Source organism: Eschrichtius robustus, chromosome 9, assembly GCF_028021215.1.
Source record: "Eschrichtius robustus isolate mEscRob2 chromosome 9, mEscRob2.pri, whole genome shotgun sequence".
In the NCBI taxonomy this organism is placed as follows: domain Eukaryota; kingdom Metazoa; phylum Chordata; class Mammalia; order Artiodactyla; family Eschrichtiidae; genus Eschrichtius; species Eschrichtius robustus.
The window spans coordinates 31,947,571-31,965,735 of NC_090832.1; the positions used below are offsets into that span (position 1 = coordinate 31,947,571).

An 18,165-nucleotide genomic window follows, 5' to 3' on the forward strand; every position below is an offset into this window, starting at 1 on the left:
CATATTTTAAATATTTTCTAGAATATAAAGTCCAAAGAGGAAAGAATCCTGCCTTTGGAAGTTTTATTCTTGATTTAGTAGCACAGAATAAATGTTTAAAATGATGATGCTTTATGCACAAAAGGACAGCCCCCAGGGGTTCTGGAGAGCACTATACTCCAACACTCCACCCTCACCATTTTTAAATTGGAGGGGTTGGAGTTGATTGCAATTAGACTGAATATCAATAGTAGCCTTGAGGGGAACCAAAGAGGAGATAAGGTCCAAAAGGCAGTGACCTGCAACCTCAGTGGGCAGAGGCATGACGTGGGTGGCCCCAGCCAAAGCTGTCATGATGACTAAGGGTACTGAGCCCCTTGAGTCTTTTGCTAACACAGTTGGTACCTCCAGAGTCTTCCCTTCCCTCCACTGTTCCCCGAGTCACCATCTGAAGCCAGCCCCCTCACACATCCCTGTAGGAACCTCCAAATCATATGGCTGAGGATGATTTCTATGACTGGTACCCTCAAGACTGCCCTTCATATGGTCATATCAGAGGTGGGACACGACATATGCCCTGGATGTTTGTAGGCCAAAAACAGTCTACCAAAGAACTCTTTCCAGACATACACAATAGCCTTTTAGATAGACTTCTCTGTTTCGGTCTGTAACATCAGTTTTCTGAGTTCACACTATGGTCCCACATTGTTCTTTACACAATTTCTGCTGTCATGCTGTCATTTCTCATTGGAAACCTTGATGATGTGATAGAACTATCAGTGGTGATGTGGCAGAACTCCTAATATGTGTGCAAGGAGGGAAAAACATGATATACATATGACTTTGAAATCCAATTCTGCCATTTTCTATCTGCACAGGCTTGTTCACAATCTCTCCAAATTTAAATTTCCCATCAATGGGCCAGCTGCGAGGATAATACACCTTGCATTGCTACTGTAAACGTAAGAGATAAGGTATGGAACATGGCTCACAATGTGCCTGGAATGTAGCAGGCTACCAAAGTAGGATAATCATTTTATGAGTACATTTTATACATCTGTTATGATTAAATCTGAGTTCAATTTATTTTAAGAAGAATGGTCTCAATACGTACTAAATACCAATCATTAATTTACTCAAACACCTTATTAAGTGCTTACTACGTGCCATTACTAAGTATTTAACAAGAAATAAGATATAGTCTCTGACCACACAGAGGTCGGCCTAGGAGGATGACTAATAAACAATGATTGCAAAACAACGGGTGAAATGCTCTAACAGAACATGTGTTCTGGGTCCAATGGAGGTGGGAAGGGATAACAAGTTTAAGCTTCACAGAGAAGGTATGTCAGCTCAGTGAATAGGCATTTACAGGCACAGGGTAAGGGAAAGCAGAAAGGTTTTCCACACGTAACAAAGGCATGGGTATGTGCACAGAAGATGGAAATGCACGATTCACTTGGGGAACTGGAGGTACTTCCATGGTGCTGGAATAAAGAGTTCAGAGTGCCATGGGTGGGGCAGGGATGGTGCAGGGAGAAGGCTACAGAGCAGGTAGGGATGAAGGGCCCTATGGACCATGTTATGGAGTCTAACTGCATTCTATAGGCAATAGGCAGCCACTGAGGATTTTAAGCATAGCATATTTTAGAAAACTCACTGTGATAGCCCACGTGGAATATAGAAGAAGGACTAGAGGAGGCAAAATAGAGACAAGTTTTGCAATAGACAAAAAGAGAAACAATGAGGACCTGAACTGTGGTAAATGCAATAGGAAAGAAAGGGACACATTACAGAGAGAGTGAAGAAACAGGAATACTGGCCATTGGACCAATTATATCAGCAGAGGATGTTAAGGAAAGCAGAAGGGGAGTGCAAAACACACATATATATATAAAGAAATATATATAATATAATATACATATAAAGAAAAAATGGCCCAAATGTTTGACATGAAATAAAAACCATAATCCTAAAATCAAGAAGCTCAGAAAATATCAAGTATAAGAAATGTGAAGAAAATCACACCAAGGAACATGATGATCAAATTGCTGAAAACCAGTAACAAAAGAAAATCATAAAAGCAGCCAAAGGGAAAAGGATGCATTATACAGAGGAACAAAGACAAGAATGACAGCAGACTTATGCATGAGAAACAATGCAAGCCAAAATACACTAGTACAACATCTTTACTAAAAGAAAAAGAAAAGGCAACTTAGAATTCTTCATCTGGACACATTACATTTTAAAAGTGAGGATGACAGAAATATTTTTTTCAGACATATAAATGCTGAATTAATCCATCATCAGCCAACTAGCACTAGAAGAAATGTTAAAGGAAAAAGTTAAGGCAGCAGGAAAATGAGACTAGATGAAAATTTGGATCTATTCAAAGATGAAAAGAGAACTAAAAACTGTACACATATAGATGAAAATAAAAGACTTTCTTTCATTCTTAATCTCCTTAAAAGACAAATAACTGTTTTAAATGGGGTTTATAAAATACGTAGAAATAAAGTATACGGTAGCAACAGCACAAAGACTAAGGGAAAATGGAAATAATTGTCATAAGCTTCTTACGTTAAATGTGAAGTGGCATAATATTATTTGAAGGCACACGATTGTAAGTTAAGGATGTATATTTTGAAAATCTAGAGCAACCACTAAAGTAAAAACAAAAAAGAGGCATAACTAATAAACTAATAATGAACCTAAGATGAAATCCTAAAACTTCTTAATATAAAGTAATGCAATAAAAGAGGAGAAAAGGGAAAAAAGAGATCAGACAACTAGAAAACAACAAGCAAACTGGGTGATTTAAACTCACCCATATTGGGAGATTGGTTCAAGATGGCAGAGTAGAAGGACGTAAGCTAACTCCCTCTTTCAAGAACACCAGAATCACAACTAACTGTTGAACAATCATCGACAGGAAGACACTGGAACTCACCAAAAAAGATACCCCACATCCAAAGACAAAGGAGAAGCCACAATGAGATGGTAGGAGGGGCACAATCACAATAAAATCAAATCCCATAACCGCTGGGTGGGTGACTCACAAACTAGAGAATAATTATACCACAGAAGTCCACCCACTGGAGTGAAGGTTCTGAGCCCCACGTCAGGCTTCCCAACCTGGGGGTCCAGCAATGGGAGGAGGAATTCCCAGAGAATCAGACTTTGAAGGCTAGCGGGATTTGATTGCAGGACTTCGACAGGACAGGGGGAAAGAGAGACTCCACTCTTGGAGGGCTCACACAAAGTAGTGTGCGCATCAGGACCCAGCGGGAAGGAGCAGTAACCTCATAGGAGATTGAACCAGACCTACCTGCTAGTATTGGAGGGTCTCCTGCAGAGGCGGGGGCGACTGTGGTTCACTGCAGGGACAAAGACACTGGCAGCAGAAGTTCTGGGAAGTACTCCTTGGCCTGAGCCCTCCCGTAGTCCACCATTAGCCCCACCAAGGACCCTGTGGGCTCCAGTGCTGGGTCACCTCAGGCCAAACAACCAACAGGGAGGGAACTCAGCCTCACACATCAGCAGGCAAGCAGATTAAAAGTTTACTGAGCTCTGCCCATCAGAGCAACACCCAGCTCTACTCACCACCAGTCCATCCCATCAGGAAGCTTGCACAAGCCTCTTAGACAGCCTCATCCACCAGAAGGCAGACAGCAGAAGCAAGAAGAACTATAATCCTGCAGCCTGTGGAACGAAAACCACATTCACAGAAAGATAGACAAAATGAAAAGGCAGAGGACTATGTACCAGATGAAGGAACAAGATAAAACCCCAGAAAAACAACTAAATGAAGTGGAGATAGGTAACCTTCCAGAAAAAGAATTCAGAATAATGATAGTGAAGACGATCCAGGACCTTGGAAAAAGAATGGAGGCAAAGATCGAGAAGATGCAAGAAATGTTTAACAAAGACATAGAAGAATTAAAAACCAAACACCTAGAAGAATTAAAGAACAAACAAACAGTGATGAACAATACAATAACTGAAATGAAAAATACACTAGAAGGAATAGCAGAATAACTGAGGCAGAAAAACGGATTAGCAGAATAACTGAGGCAGAAGAACAGATAAGTGACCTGGAAAACAGAATGGTAGAATTCACTACCACAGAACAGAATAAAGAAAAAAGAATGAAAAGAAATAAGACAGCCTAAGAGACCTCTGGGACAATGTTAAACACATTAACATTCACATTATAGGGGTCCCAGAAGGAGAAGAGAGAGAGAAAAGACCCAAGAAAATATCTGAAGAGATGATATTCGAAAACTTCCCTAACATAGGAAAGGAAACAGCCACCCAAGTTCAGGAAGCACAGAGAGTCCCATACTGGATAAACCCAAGGAGAAACACGCCAAGACACATAGTAATCAAATTGGCAAAAATTAAAGACAAAGAAAAATTATTAAAGGGAAAAACGACAAATAACATACAAGGGAACTCCCATAAGGTCAACAGCTGATTTCTCAGCAGAAACTCTACAAGCCACAAGGGAGTGGCACAATATATTTAAAGTGATGAAAGGAAAGAACCTACAACCAAGATTACTCTACCCTGCAAGGATCTCATTCAGATTCCGTGGAGAAATCAAAAGCTTTATGGACAAGCAAAAGCTAAGAGAATTCAGCACCACCAAACCAGCTCTACAACAAATGCTAAAGGAACTTCTCTAAGTGGGAAACACAAGAGAAGAAAAGGACCTACAAAAACAAACCCAAAACAATTAAGAAAATGGTCATAGGAACATACATATCGATAATTACCTTAAATGTGAATGGATTAAATGCTCCTACCAAAAGACACAGGCTTGCTGAATGGATACAAAAAAAAGACCCCTATATATGCTGTCTACAAGAGACCCACTTCACACCTAGGCACACATGCAGACTGAAAGTGAGGAGATGGAAAAAGATATTCCATTCAAATGGAAATCAAAAGAAAGCTGGAGTAGCAATACTCAGATCAGATAAAATAGACTTTAAAGAATGTTACAAGAGACAAGGAAGGACACTACATAATGATAAAGGGATCAATCTAAAAAGAAGATATAACAATTATAAATATATACGCAGCCAACACAGGAGCACCTCAATACACAAGGCAACTGCTAACACCTATAAAAGAGGAAATCAACAGTAACACAATAATAGTGGGGGACTTTAACATCTCACATACACCAATGGACAGATCATCCAGACAGAAAATTACTAAGGAAACACAAGCTTTAAATGACACAATAGACCAGACAGATTTAATTGATATTTATAGGACATTCCATCCAAAAACAGCAGATTACACTTTCTTCTCAAATGCACACGGAACATTCTCCAGGATAGATCACATCTTGGGTCACAAATCAAGCCTCAGTAAATTTAAGAAAACTGAAATCATATCAAGCATCTTTTCCAACCACAAGGCTATGAGATTAGAAATAAATTACAGGGAAGAAAATGTAAAAAACACAAACATATGGAGGCTAAACAATAAGTTACTAAATAACCAAGAAATCACTGAAGAAATCAAAGAAGAAATCAAAAAATACCTAGAAACAAAGGACAATGAAAACACAATGATCCAAAACCTATGGGATGCAGCAAAAGCAGTTCTAAGAGGGAAGTTTATAGCTATACAAGCCTACCTAAAGAAACAAGAAAAATCTCAAATAAACAATCTAACCTTACACCTAAAGGAACTAGAGAAAGAAGAAAAAACAAAACCCAAAGTTAGTAGAAGGAAAGAAATCATAAAGATCAGAGGAGAAATAAATGAAATAGAAACAAAGAAAACAATAGCAAAGATCAATAAAACTAAAAGCTGGTTCTTTGAGAAGATAAACAAAATTGAGAAACCTTTAGCCAGACTCATCAAGAAAAAGAAGGAGAGGACTCAAATCAATAAAATTAGAAAAGAAAAAGGAGAAGTTACAACAGACACCACAGAAATACAAAGCATCATAAGAGACTACTGCAAGTAACTCTATCCAATCAAATGGACAACCTGGAAGAAATGGACAAATTCTTAGAAAGGTATAACCTTCCAAGACTGAACCAGGAAGAAACAGAAAATATGAACAGACCAATCACAAGTAATGAAATTGAAACTGTGATTAAAAATCTTCCAACAAACAAAAGTCCAGGACCTGATGGTTTCACAGGTGAATTCTATCACACATTTAGAAAAGAACTAACACCCATCCTTCTCAAACTCTTCCAAAAAATTGCAGAGGAAGGAACACTCCCCAACTCATTCTACGAAGCCACCATCACCCTGATACCAAAACCAGACAAAGACACTACAAAAAACGAAAATTACAGAGCAATATCAGTGATGAACATAGATGCAAAAATCCTCAACAAAATACTAGCAAACAGAATCCAACAACACATTAAAAGGATCATACACCACGATCAAGTGGGATTTATCCCAGGGCTGTAAGGATTCTTCAATATACGCAAATCAATCAATGTGATACACCATATTAACAAATTGAAGAATAAAAACCGAATGATCATCTCAATAGATGCAGAAAAAGCTTCTGACAATATTCGACACCCATTTATGATAAAAATTCTCCAGAAAGTGGGCATAGAGGGAACCTACATCAACATCATAAAGGCCCACAGCAAACATCATTCACAATGGTGAAAAACTGAAAGCATTTCCTCTAAGATCAGGAACAAGACAAGGATGTCCACTCTTGCCACTATTATTCAACATAGTTTTGGAAGTCCTAGCCATGGCAATCAGAGAAGAAAAAGAAATAAAAGGAATACAAATTGGAAAAGAAGAAGTAAAACTGTCACTGTTTGCAGATGACATGATACTATACATAGAGAATCCTAAAGATGCTACCAGAAAACTACTAGAGCTAATCAACGAATTTGGTAAGGTTGCAGGATACAAAATTAATGCACAGAAATCTCTTGCATTCCTATACACTAACAACGAAAGATCAGAAAGAGAAATTAAGGAAACAATCCCATTCACTACTGCAACAAAATGAATAAAATGACTAGGAATAAACCTACCTAAGGAGGTAAAAGACCTGTACTCAGAAAACTATAAGACACTGATGAAAGAAATTAAAGATAATACAAACAGATGGAGAGATATACTATGTCCTTGGATTAGAAGAATCAATATTGTGAAAATGACTATACTACCCAAAGCAATCTACAGATTCAGTGCAATCCCTATCAAATTACCAATGGCACTTTTTACAGAACTAGAAGAAAAAATCTTAAAATTTGTATGGAGACACAAAAGATCCTGAATAGCCAAAGCAGTCTTGAGGGAAAAAAACAGAGCTGGAGGAATCAGACTCCCTGACTTCACACTACACTACAAAGCTACAGTAATCAAGACAATATAGTACTGGCACAAAAACAGAAATACAGATCAATGGAACAGGATAGAAAGCCCAGAGATAAACCCACACACCTAGGGTCAACTAATCTATGACAAAGGAGGCAAGGATATACAATAGAGAAAAGACAGTCTCTTCAATAAGTGGTGCTAGCAAAACTGGACAGCTACATGTAAAAGAATGAAATTAGGACACTCCCTAACACCATACACGAAAATAATCTCAAAATGGATTAGAGGCCTAAACGTAAGACCAGACACTATAAAACTCATAGAGGAAAACATAGGCAGAACACTCTGACATAAATCACAGCACGATCTTTTTTGACCCACCTCCTAGAGTAATGGAAATAAAAACAAAAATAAACAAATCAGACCTAATGAAACTTAAAAGCTTTTGCACACCAAAGGAAACCATAAACAAGATGAAAAGACAACCCTCAGAATGGGAGAAAATATTTGCAAATGAATCAACAAAGGATTAATCTCCAAAATATATAAACAGCTCATGCAGCTCAATATTTTAAAAACAAACAACCCAATTAAAAAATAGGCAGAAGCCCTAAACAGACATTTCTCCAAAGAAGCCATACAGATGGCCAAGAGGCACATGAAAAGCTGCTCAACATCACTAATTAGTAGAGAAATGTAAATCAAAACTACAATGAGGTATCACCTCACACCAGTTAGAATGGGCATCATCAGAAAATCTACAAACAATAAATGCTGGGAAGAGTGTGGAGGAAAGGGAACCCTCTTCCACTGCTGGTGGGAATGTAAACTGATACAGCCACTATGGAGAACAGTATGGAGGTTCCTTAAAAAACTAAAAATAGAACTACCATATAACCCAGCAATCCCACTACTGGGTATATACCCAGAGAAAACCATAATTCAAAAAGACACATGCACCCCAATGTTCACTGCAGCACTATTTACAATAGCCATGTCTTGGAAGCAACCTCAATGCCCATCGTCAGACGAATGGATAAAGAAGATGTTGTACATGTGTACAATGGAATATTACTCAGCCATAGAAAGGAACAAAACTGGGTCATTTGTAGAGACGTGGACAGACCTAGAGACTGTCATACAGAGTGAGGTAAGTCAGAAAGAGAAAAACAAATATCGTATATTAATGCACATATGTGGAATCTAGAAAAATGGTACAGATGAACCATTTTGCAAGGCAGAAATAGAGACACAGATTTAGAGAACAAACGTATGGACACCAAAGGTGGAAACTGGGGGGGTGAGGGGGGTGTTGATGGTGGTGGGATGAATTGGGAAATTAGGATTGACATATATACACTAATATGTATAAAATGGATAACTAATAAGAACCTGCTGTTGAAAAAATAAATAAATAAAAAGAAAAAAAAAACTCACCCATATCATCATATAAAACATTAGATGCTCTAAATACTCCAATAAAAAGTCAGAGATTGTTAATTTGGATAAAAAACATGAATCAGTAGTGATGTCAACAAAAAAATCCTTCAAATATAAAGACACAGAAAGGTTAAAGGTAAAAGGATGGAAGAGGATGTATCATGCTAACACTAATCAAAAGAAAACTAGAGAATCAATACCAGACAAAGCAGGTTTCAGGAAAAAAAATATTACCTGCCATAAAAAGGGACATTTTACAATTATAAGTGAGTCAGTTCATCAAGAGGATATAAAAATCCTAAATGTGTATGCACCTAATAATAAGAGCTTCAAAGTACCTGAAGCAAAAACCAATAAAACTGAAAGTATAACAGATAATCCACAATTACACTTTGAGATTTCAAGGCCACTTTTATAGTTGACAAAACAAGGAGAGAAAAATTCAGTAAGAACACATAAGATGTGAACACTAGTAACCAAAACCACCTAACTGATAGAACGCTCCACCCAACAACAGAAACACACACATTCTTTTTAGTGTACAGAAAACCTTTACAAAACGAGATCATATTCTGAGCCATAAAACAAGTCTCGGTAAATTTTAAATTATTACATTCATCCAGTGCATTGATTGAAGCACAATGGAGTCAAATAAGAAATCAATAACAGAAAGATATCTTTCAAAGATAATCATTTTAACAGCATAACATGTGAAACAGTTAGGTACAATTCAACAAAATGTATGCAACACCTAAACGCTAATAACTGCAAAAGTTCCTAAAAGAAATTAAATAAGACCTGAATAGAGATAATAAGCTATACTCATTGATCGAGAGACTCAATATTGTTCAGACGTCAATATTCCATCAATTGCTCTATAAATGCAAAACTACAGAGTTTTGCAATCCAAACCTCACCAGGCCTTTTCATAGAAATTGTCAAGTTAATTCTAAAAGGCATATGAACATGTAAAGGAGTTAAGACAGCTGAAACAATTTTTTAAAAAAGAACAAAGTTGGAAAACTTATACTACCTGATTTTTAAGACTCATATAAAGCCACAGAAATAGAGACAGTGTGGTATAGGTATAAAGACAGACATACAGATCAATGAAACAAAACAAAATCCAGAAACAGACTTACAAACATATGGCCAACTGATTTGCAACAAAGGTACCAAGACAATTCAACAGAGAGAATAATCTTTTCAAGAAATGGTGCTTAGGACAATGGTATGTATAAAAAAGAACCTCAACCCTTATCTCATACCATATATAAAAATGAACTCAAAGTGGATCGCAGACCTGTTATAAGAGCTAAAATTATAAAGTCTTTAAGAAGAAAATATAGAACTTCTCAGTAACCTTGGATTAGGCAAAGATTCTTAAATAGGACATGAAAAGCACAATATATTCCCTAAAAAGGTTAAATCGGACTTCATCAAAATGTAAAACTTTTGCTCTTCTTAAGATACTGTTAAGGCAAAAAAAGCAAACTGCAGCCTGGGAGAAAATATTTGCAAAAATATATACATAATACATATAAAGAAAGTGTATCCAGAATTCAAAAATAACTCCAACAATTTAGTAAGACAAAATAAAATAAAATAAAATAAAAAACAGCCAAAAAGAATCAAAGCATTACTTCACAAATGATATACAGATGGCCAATAAACATGTGAAAAGATACTCAATATTATTAGCCGTCAGGGAAATGCAAATTAAAGTCACAATGCGATACTACTACTCATCCACTAAAATTAAAATTTAAAAGATAAACAGTATCAAGTGCCGGTGAGGATGTGAAGCAAGGGGAACTCCCGTTGCTGGTGGGAATGCAAAAATGGCATAGCTGGTTTGTAAAAAGTTTGGACATCTCTAATAAGAGTTTTTCTTATGAAAGTTGGCTATATTCTTACCACGTAACCCTGCAATCTCATTCCTAGCTAGAATTGAAAACAAGTGAAATGAAAGCATATGCTCACACGAAAACCCACACATGAATGTTTGCAGTTGCTTTATTCATAAATGCCCCAAACTAGAAACAACTGAAATACCTTCAACTGGTGAATGGCTCAATAAGCTGTGGTATATCCACCCAATGGAATAGTACTCAGCCATACAAAGGAATGAATACTGTCACGTGCAACAACACAGATGAATCTAAGGTGCGTTATGCTAAGTGAAAGAAGCCAGAGTCAAAAGGCTGCACACTGCGTGATCTCATCTTTCTGACATTCTGGGAAAGGCAAAACCATCAGTACTGAAACAGATCAGTGGGTGCCAGGGGCTGAGGATGAGGACAGGAGTTATATAGGGGCATGAGAGCATATGAAGGATAATGGAACTGTTCCCAATTTTGACTGTGGTGGTGGTTATATGACTCTATGTGTTGATTAAAACTCATAGAACTGTACACACACAAAAAGAGTGAATTTTCCTGTATGTAAATTATACCTCAATTAAAAAAATACTAATGAGAACAATTTCTTCCCCATGATGAGGAGCTATTGAGAGGTTTATCCAACACGTGGACTCGCTGAACGGACTGGCACCCTATCACTCTTTGCAATTAGCATGGTAGCTAGTAATAAGGATGACTTTCTCAGCTCCTCTCTCTGTTCTAAGATACACATCTCAACTGTGATATCTGCGATCTCTCCCAGCTGCAGGCCTCAGATTCTCAAGTGCTTTCCTTCTGAATCATATTTTTTCTCTTGTGCTCAACATCAAAATTTGAAAATAATTTCCAGTGAAAGAGACTGGGGTAGTTTCTGAGCATGAATAAAGCCAAATCATTTTAATTCTCCTCCTCAGGGCATCAGACACGTATCACTTGCTCCAATCTGCTCAAAGACTGCAAACTAAATTGGTACCCAGTACTTGACTGACAAGTGATTACCGTCACTCTGTTGTTGAAATCTATTTCCAAGGGGCACTGTACTCACTGTGGTTTGTTTTGCTCACTCGTTTTGCCTTGTATTGTTTGTAGTTGTCTATCTGCTGTTTTATATCATAAATTGCTCTCTACTCAATGGAAACTGTGGTTGTTTCCTCCTTAAATTTTGATTCCTGTATTTGTTCAGGTAGGAATATAAGGAGTTCTCAATATCCCTGACTGTTTGCTCAGGACCACTATATGTCATTTTGTGCAAAGATGACTGAGGAGTGCAATTTGAGCAGTGATCAAAGAAGCAGACGTTCCAAACACAAGTCCTGGTGCAAAGAAGTATCAACAGAAGTACGGCTATCATTGGAAAATTATTCTTATGACAAAGAAGAAATAAATAAGTTTCAAACATGTCAAAAGCACAGATTTTCAAATAATCATGCTCTTGTCTGGCAGAAAAACAAGGAGGCTAGGAAATGAGCCTTAAAATGAGCCTTGAATCTTAAAATTATTATGTTCATGTAATTTATTATCTTCTATTTAAGAGAGTTTTACATAAAACTTAAAAGTACGACTAACTAGAATTAATTTTCACTTGTTTGACGAACACACCTTCTCATGATAATATATATTTTTGTTTCTAGGCTGACGTTCCAGGTTGGGAGTTGATTCAAGCAGAAATAAAGGTCACTTTCCTGTTTTGAAGGCAACGTTCACCAACGTAGATGAGCAGCATAAATGTTGCCATTAATCTAACTGGTGAAATAAATCATAATTGTAGATATCACTTTACCTCTTTTATAAGCAATAAGGACACACCCAGATCAGAAGGTTCCAAAGGCTAAGAAAAACCCCACGGTACCAGGTCACTAAATAGCAATAGCAGGAATGCATCCTTCCATCTGTTTAGGTAACACTTCATACTTTCCAAAGTGCCTTCAGAAACATTCTCTCATTTGGTCCTCAAAGAAATCTTACGAGGTAAAATAAGTATTATTCTTCCATATTACAAGTAAGAACAATGAGATACAAAAGGCTACATAAATTGCCTAACAATACCACACAGAAGTGATGGGAATCCATAGCTCCCACTCGAAATCAGGAAGATGAGTTCATCCAGGACACCCACACCCCGGCAGATACTCCACAGCTCCCTGGTGCACCCTCGTCCTGGGGAAATGAAGGTATACATGTGAGAAACACCACATCATTTAATGATTGGTTGACTGGAAAAGAGAAAGATTCAGAAGGTTTCGCTAGCAGATTGAAATTTTTATTTTACTTTTTTTGAAATTTTTAGACTAAGTAATGGATGTTGATTAATGTAGTACAATCCCTTCCTTCTTTCCGTCTTCCTTCTCCCTTGCTCTCCTCCTTCCTTCCTTCCTTCCATCCACACAGTCACTGAGCACCCCCTATTTGTGATCAGCATTGTTGCTGCGAAAACAGAAATGAATCCAGCATGGGCCCTGCCTTCAGGAAACCTGCAACTGAGTAGAGGTAGAAGTGTGTGTTAATAAATAAGGGCTCGTGAATGCTCTGACGGAAAGATGTACAATACAGAGTGGATCCATAAAGAAAAGAGGGATCAGTTCTACTGAGGAGAAAATATCAAAAGAAAGTTTCATGCTGGAGGTGATGCTTGAGCTGGATCTTGTGAAATGAGTGTTTCTCAGGCATGACAGGGAAGGAAGACCAGGCTGGCCTGTCTGGGAAACTGCAGAACTCGGTCTAGTATAAGGTGACTGAGGAGGTGGCAGGGAGGGAGAATGATGAGGCTGGGAATGTACACAGGAGAGACCACGAAGGCTCCTGTAGGACACGCTGTGGAGTTTGTACATGTCTTGTTTCTAGAGCATCTAGTAACATCAAATTACACTTCTAGATTCTGAGATATACACAAATTACTAAGGCTTGTCTTCAAGGAATTGCTTATTTTGACTCATGAGGTATAATGTTAAAGAAAATTAGATTTTCACAACCCCGCTCATGCTTCCAGTCATCAAGCTTAGTTTAGTGACAGGGACGAAATCTAAGCATAACTACAATGTGATCAAGAACATCACAAATACTTGAAATATCACCCACCGGTTGAAAGAAATCCGATTTTTTTAAAAGTATTCAAAATGTAGCTCACTTTACCTCAGCTAGCTGCCCAATCCAAAAGCAAACGCTTTGGGGATGAGCATGCAGAGGACGTTTTACGTTATAAAATTTACCATCTAGTTACTCAACTAGCGAACACATAAAGTAGGTTAAACTGCCTCTCTTCATTTCCCTTCATGGCTTCCAAGACCTAATTTTTAAAGTCTGGCCATGAAAATCCAGGTGCACAGGACGATTTGGTCAATGTATTTGGCTTGTGAGTACTGAGAAAACTGTGGACCCCGTCGAATGGGTATCACACCAGCAACGATGGTGGGTCAAGTAAAGAGTGTTCCGTGCTAAAGAAAACCTGAAGATGAGAAGATTAAGCGTTAAAATAAAATCAGGAGAAAACTGATCATTTACAGTCATCCTTGGCTATTCTTCCGGGCATATAATAAAAACGCATAAAGAAACCGAGCACGCGTTCAAGCACTGAGTTCCGAGCACTCGAACTGTTTCCCCAACTGTAAAATGCGGCAAGTCATCCTGCTCTGCTGTCCCCACAGAACTTTTGAGAGGCTCTGAGGGGGACGGTGTGAGTCCACAGAGAGGGGAGAGGCGCTGCCCCAGCACCCTGGCCACTACAGTCCTCACCAAACACCCGTCGCCTGAGCCCCCATGGCCCTTGCCTGTGCCGCCCACTGTGCTCAGTACACACGGTCTCGTTATATTTTAAACCAAAAAAAAAATGAAGCTTGGTGAACTCCTAACTGTATTGCTTTCGCCTCGGGAAGAATGACGGAGAAAAGTAATTGTTTAGGATATACTTTCCTTTTCTCGATGACCTAAGACTATCAATTTACTAGAGGCTTCCACAAAGCATTCAGACAAAAATCAAATGATGTTTAAGTTCTCTCTGGTGATATCCTCTGTTCATTCAAGTTCTCTGAATATGTGAATTCCTCCAATAGGAGATTAAACGAGCATTTGAACTTATTGAGTAATTAATTGCTGGTGGTCTGTAAGTGTAAATTCATTTCTTCCAGCAGTGGATGTTTGCTTCTCAAGCTCTTGATGCCTAAATAGGGAAGAATTGCTCCCAGTCAAAGGAATTTCAGGAATCGGGTAGAAACACACACATGTGGTACGGGGTGGACAAAAGACAATCACTACTGCACTGGGCTTCCTCTCCAGACTCCCTGAAGGCAAGATTGATGTCCCTGGGGAAAGCAAGGCACCAAAAAGATGGTTAGAAGGAGATGAGAGATGATCTCCACGGTGTCCACTGCTCCTCTCTGAGGATGAAACCAGAGCTGCCCCCATCACCGCTGCTTAGAGACTCTTCCCAGGAGCCTTAGAGGCTGAATAGCCACGTTCCTTCATCACCAACTTCTTTTAAGACCTAGTTAAGTCCTGCATACCAAGTCCCAAGACTCTGCATACTTATGTTTCCATGACACGTAGCACATAACTTTAGTTGTAATAGTTATATTTATGGATCCTTTTAATAATAATAAACCTACGATTAACTGCCTATTATGTGCCTTTTTTCTTTACACATTTAAATCAAAAGCTTACTATTATTATCGCTATTTTACCTATACGAGAAAGCCAACAGTTAGAAAAGCCATGAGACTTGCCCGCGTCTACACAACTAAAAAATGGCCAAGTTGAGACTCAAACCACACTTCTGCCATTATACCACCATGCTTCTTTATATCTAGCAACTGGAAATTATTCTTATGTTCTATGATATTCTTAGCTCTAAAATGAGACTTCCAACCAGAAAATATTTATAATGCTTCCTGTTTAGTTAAAGAGTCAGAATATCTGGACTAGAATCCTAGCTCCCCCATTCACTAGCTCTGTATCTCTGTGAAATTTGCTTAACCGCCTCTAAGGGTCACTTTCTTTATTTGTAAACCAGGGATAACAGTAGTGCTATACTAAAGGGCTGTTGTGAAAATTAAGTAAGATAATAACACAAAGCACTTAGCACAGTGCTTCCCTTACAGTAAATATTCAACAAAATTACTACTATTATTACTGTTTTGATTTAAATGAAAGGGATACTATGACCCTCTTTTAATTTATAAGGCTACAAGGCTATTTGTTTATGAGCTCCCTGCTATAGGGCTCTGTAAGCAAACATGATATGGGCAACCTATTCACTTTATACAATTGGAATAACTGCAAACAAGAAATGTATGCATTGTTCTATACAGTTTACATTTACATTCTTTTGCAACTAAATGATGTTCCTTCTTAGGTAAAGAGAAGAGCTACTGCTAATTAATCTTGTAAAAGGCCTCCAAGCAGACATATGAACAGACAGTACTCAAAACAGTGAGATACAGATGGTTTTCGGTTTCTAGATGCACCAAACTGAAAGGTGAAGCATTGAAAATAGTGATTTTTCTGTACTTGAAAATCACAATAGATAAAAACAATCATATCAAGTTTAGTATATACGCAACTTCCCAGGAACATATCAACTTTAGAACGTGCGTTACGCACATGTGGTAAATGTCACAATCCTTCGTAGCCTCAGGTTTGCTCTTGTCTTCCTAGTAGAGCCATTACATACTTTCAGTCACAGTGCTTCTTTCCATCCATTCATCCATTCGTTGTCAAATACGCAAAAGACTTGAGATAATTAATGGCAAGGAAAAAAAATACAGTAAAAGGTACACTACAAGTAAAAAGTAAAAATCAGGATGAAGAAAAAACATAAATTACAGTAGCAAGTAAAGAACAGAGGGAAATATAGATCACAGAAGTGCAGGTCATGAGAGCCATGAAATGGAGTTGAGCTTCCTGATATTCGGAGTGAAAAGGGAAACATGGTGGTTCCTCTAGTCAAGAGTAGAAAGAGCAGGGACTTCCCTGGTGGTCCAGTGGGTAAGACTCCACGCTCCCAATGCAGGGGGCCTGGGTTCATTCCCTGCTCGGGAACTAGATCCCACATGCCGCAACTAAGACCCGGTGCAGCCTAAATAAATAAATAATTAAATTTAAAAAAAAAAAAGTAGGAAGAGCAAATCATGGTTCCTTTAGGATCAGAGTGACTGCTCCATTGCTGACACTCCCACAGGGCTCCAGGCCACATCCACTTCCCCAAACCCCTTCCTCACGTACCCTCCAGCCTTTCTGGTAAAAGCAACCACTTCACTTCTCCCCTTCAGGTAACTGCCCATCTCATATTCCATATGGCTCCAGTGGGGCTGCTGATCTGCCAGAGTTATACTGGTTCACATGATACATGTATAAATTTTTTTAAAGTGCCTCTTCCTCAAGATACTTCATTTCTATCTCTTGGAAATTTTTCATAATATACTTTTGTTAGTATACAAGAGTACTTTATGCCATAATATATAAATTACAACGTCTCTGATATGTATGGTGCCCTCCAGGGTTGTGTAGTTTACAACCTGTACCTTCCCTCAGATTTTTAAAAAAATTTTTTTTTAATTAATTAATTTATTTATTTATGGCTGTGTTGGGTCTTCGTTTCTGTGCGAGGGCTTCCTCCAGTTGCGGCAAGTGGGGGCCGCTCTTCATCGCGGTGCGCGGGCCTCTCACTATCGCGGCCTCTCTTGTTGCGGAGCACAGGCTCCAGACGCGCAGGCTCAGTAGTTGTGGCTCACGGGCCTCGTTGCTCCGCGGCCTGTGGGATCTTCCCAGACCAGGGCTCGAACCCGTGTCCCCTGCATTGGCAGGCAGATTCTCAACCACTGCGCCACGAGGGAAGCCCTCTCAGATTTTACATGTGGGAATTAGAAGAGAAGGACTCATTCTACTTGAATGCTGAACAGTAAAAATACTCCCCAGAGCTGCTGGAAGTCATATCCCCACCAGTGAGTAAAACCTGAGAAGGTGAGGACACAGAGGATGCCGGAAGCCACAGCCACCACCAGCAAGCAAAGCCTGAAGTGTGTTAAATTGATCCGGGTGAAGGGTTTCCCTAGAAACATCTTATTAACAATTAATTTGAATTACTGTAGCATATGTAATTTTAAAAAAAAAGTTCCTCCAAAACTTAATTAATTCCCTGTGTTAAATTCTCTCTGTTAAAATAACTGGTGTAACTCCGACTTTCTTGACTGGATCCTAACTGACACAAACTATTTCTGTATTTTTCCCCTCACAATGCTGCATTTACAGAGGACTAAGATATAAATGACAGAGGCAAAGGGTACAAAGTTAAGAGCAGCTATGACGCTAATTTTTTTAAAAATATTGCTAAAACCTGCATATTTCGTGAACTTGCTTCCCTACAAAACAATTTGTTTACTATCTTTTAATTTAATATTCAAATTTCATATAGTTTTACATATACTTTTTAGGTTTTATAAAATCTAAAAATCTGTGTATCTAATTTTACCTTGAAGATTAAGTAAAGGATAGTGTATATTATACAGTAGTGGGTATACAATAG

At 38.3% G+C, this 18,165-nt stretch overlaps 1 protein-coding gene across 13 annotated transcripts in view; it reads right to left on the reverse strand.

Annotated features, from left to right (window-relative positions):
* AKAP7 (A-kinase anchoring protein 7) overlaps nucleotides 1-18,165 on the reverse strand; it is a 148,682-nt gene that overhangs the window by 14,123 nt on the left and 116,394 nt on the right. For 3 of the 13 annotated variants that reach the window (XR_011074922.1, XR_011074920.1, XR_011074921.1), the window contains one exon: nucleotides 12,699-12,809. The exons of the other annotated variants lie outside the window; for them this stretch is intronic. The gene's annotated coding sequence lies outside the window, so the exon portion shown is untranslated. The remainder of the gene's footprint in view (nucleotides 1-12,698; nucleotides 12,810-18,165) is intronic. 13 annotated transcript variants of the gene reach the window in all.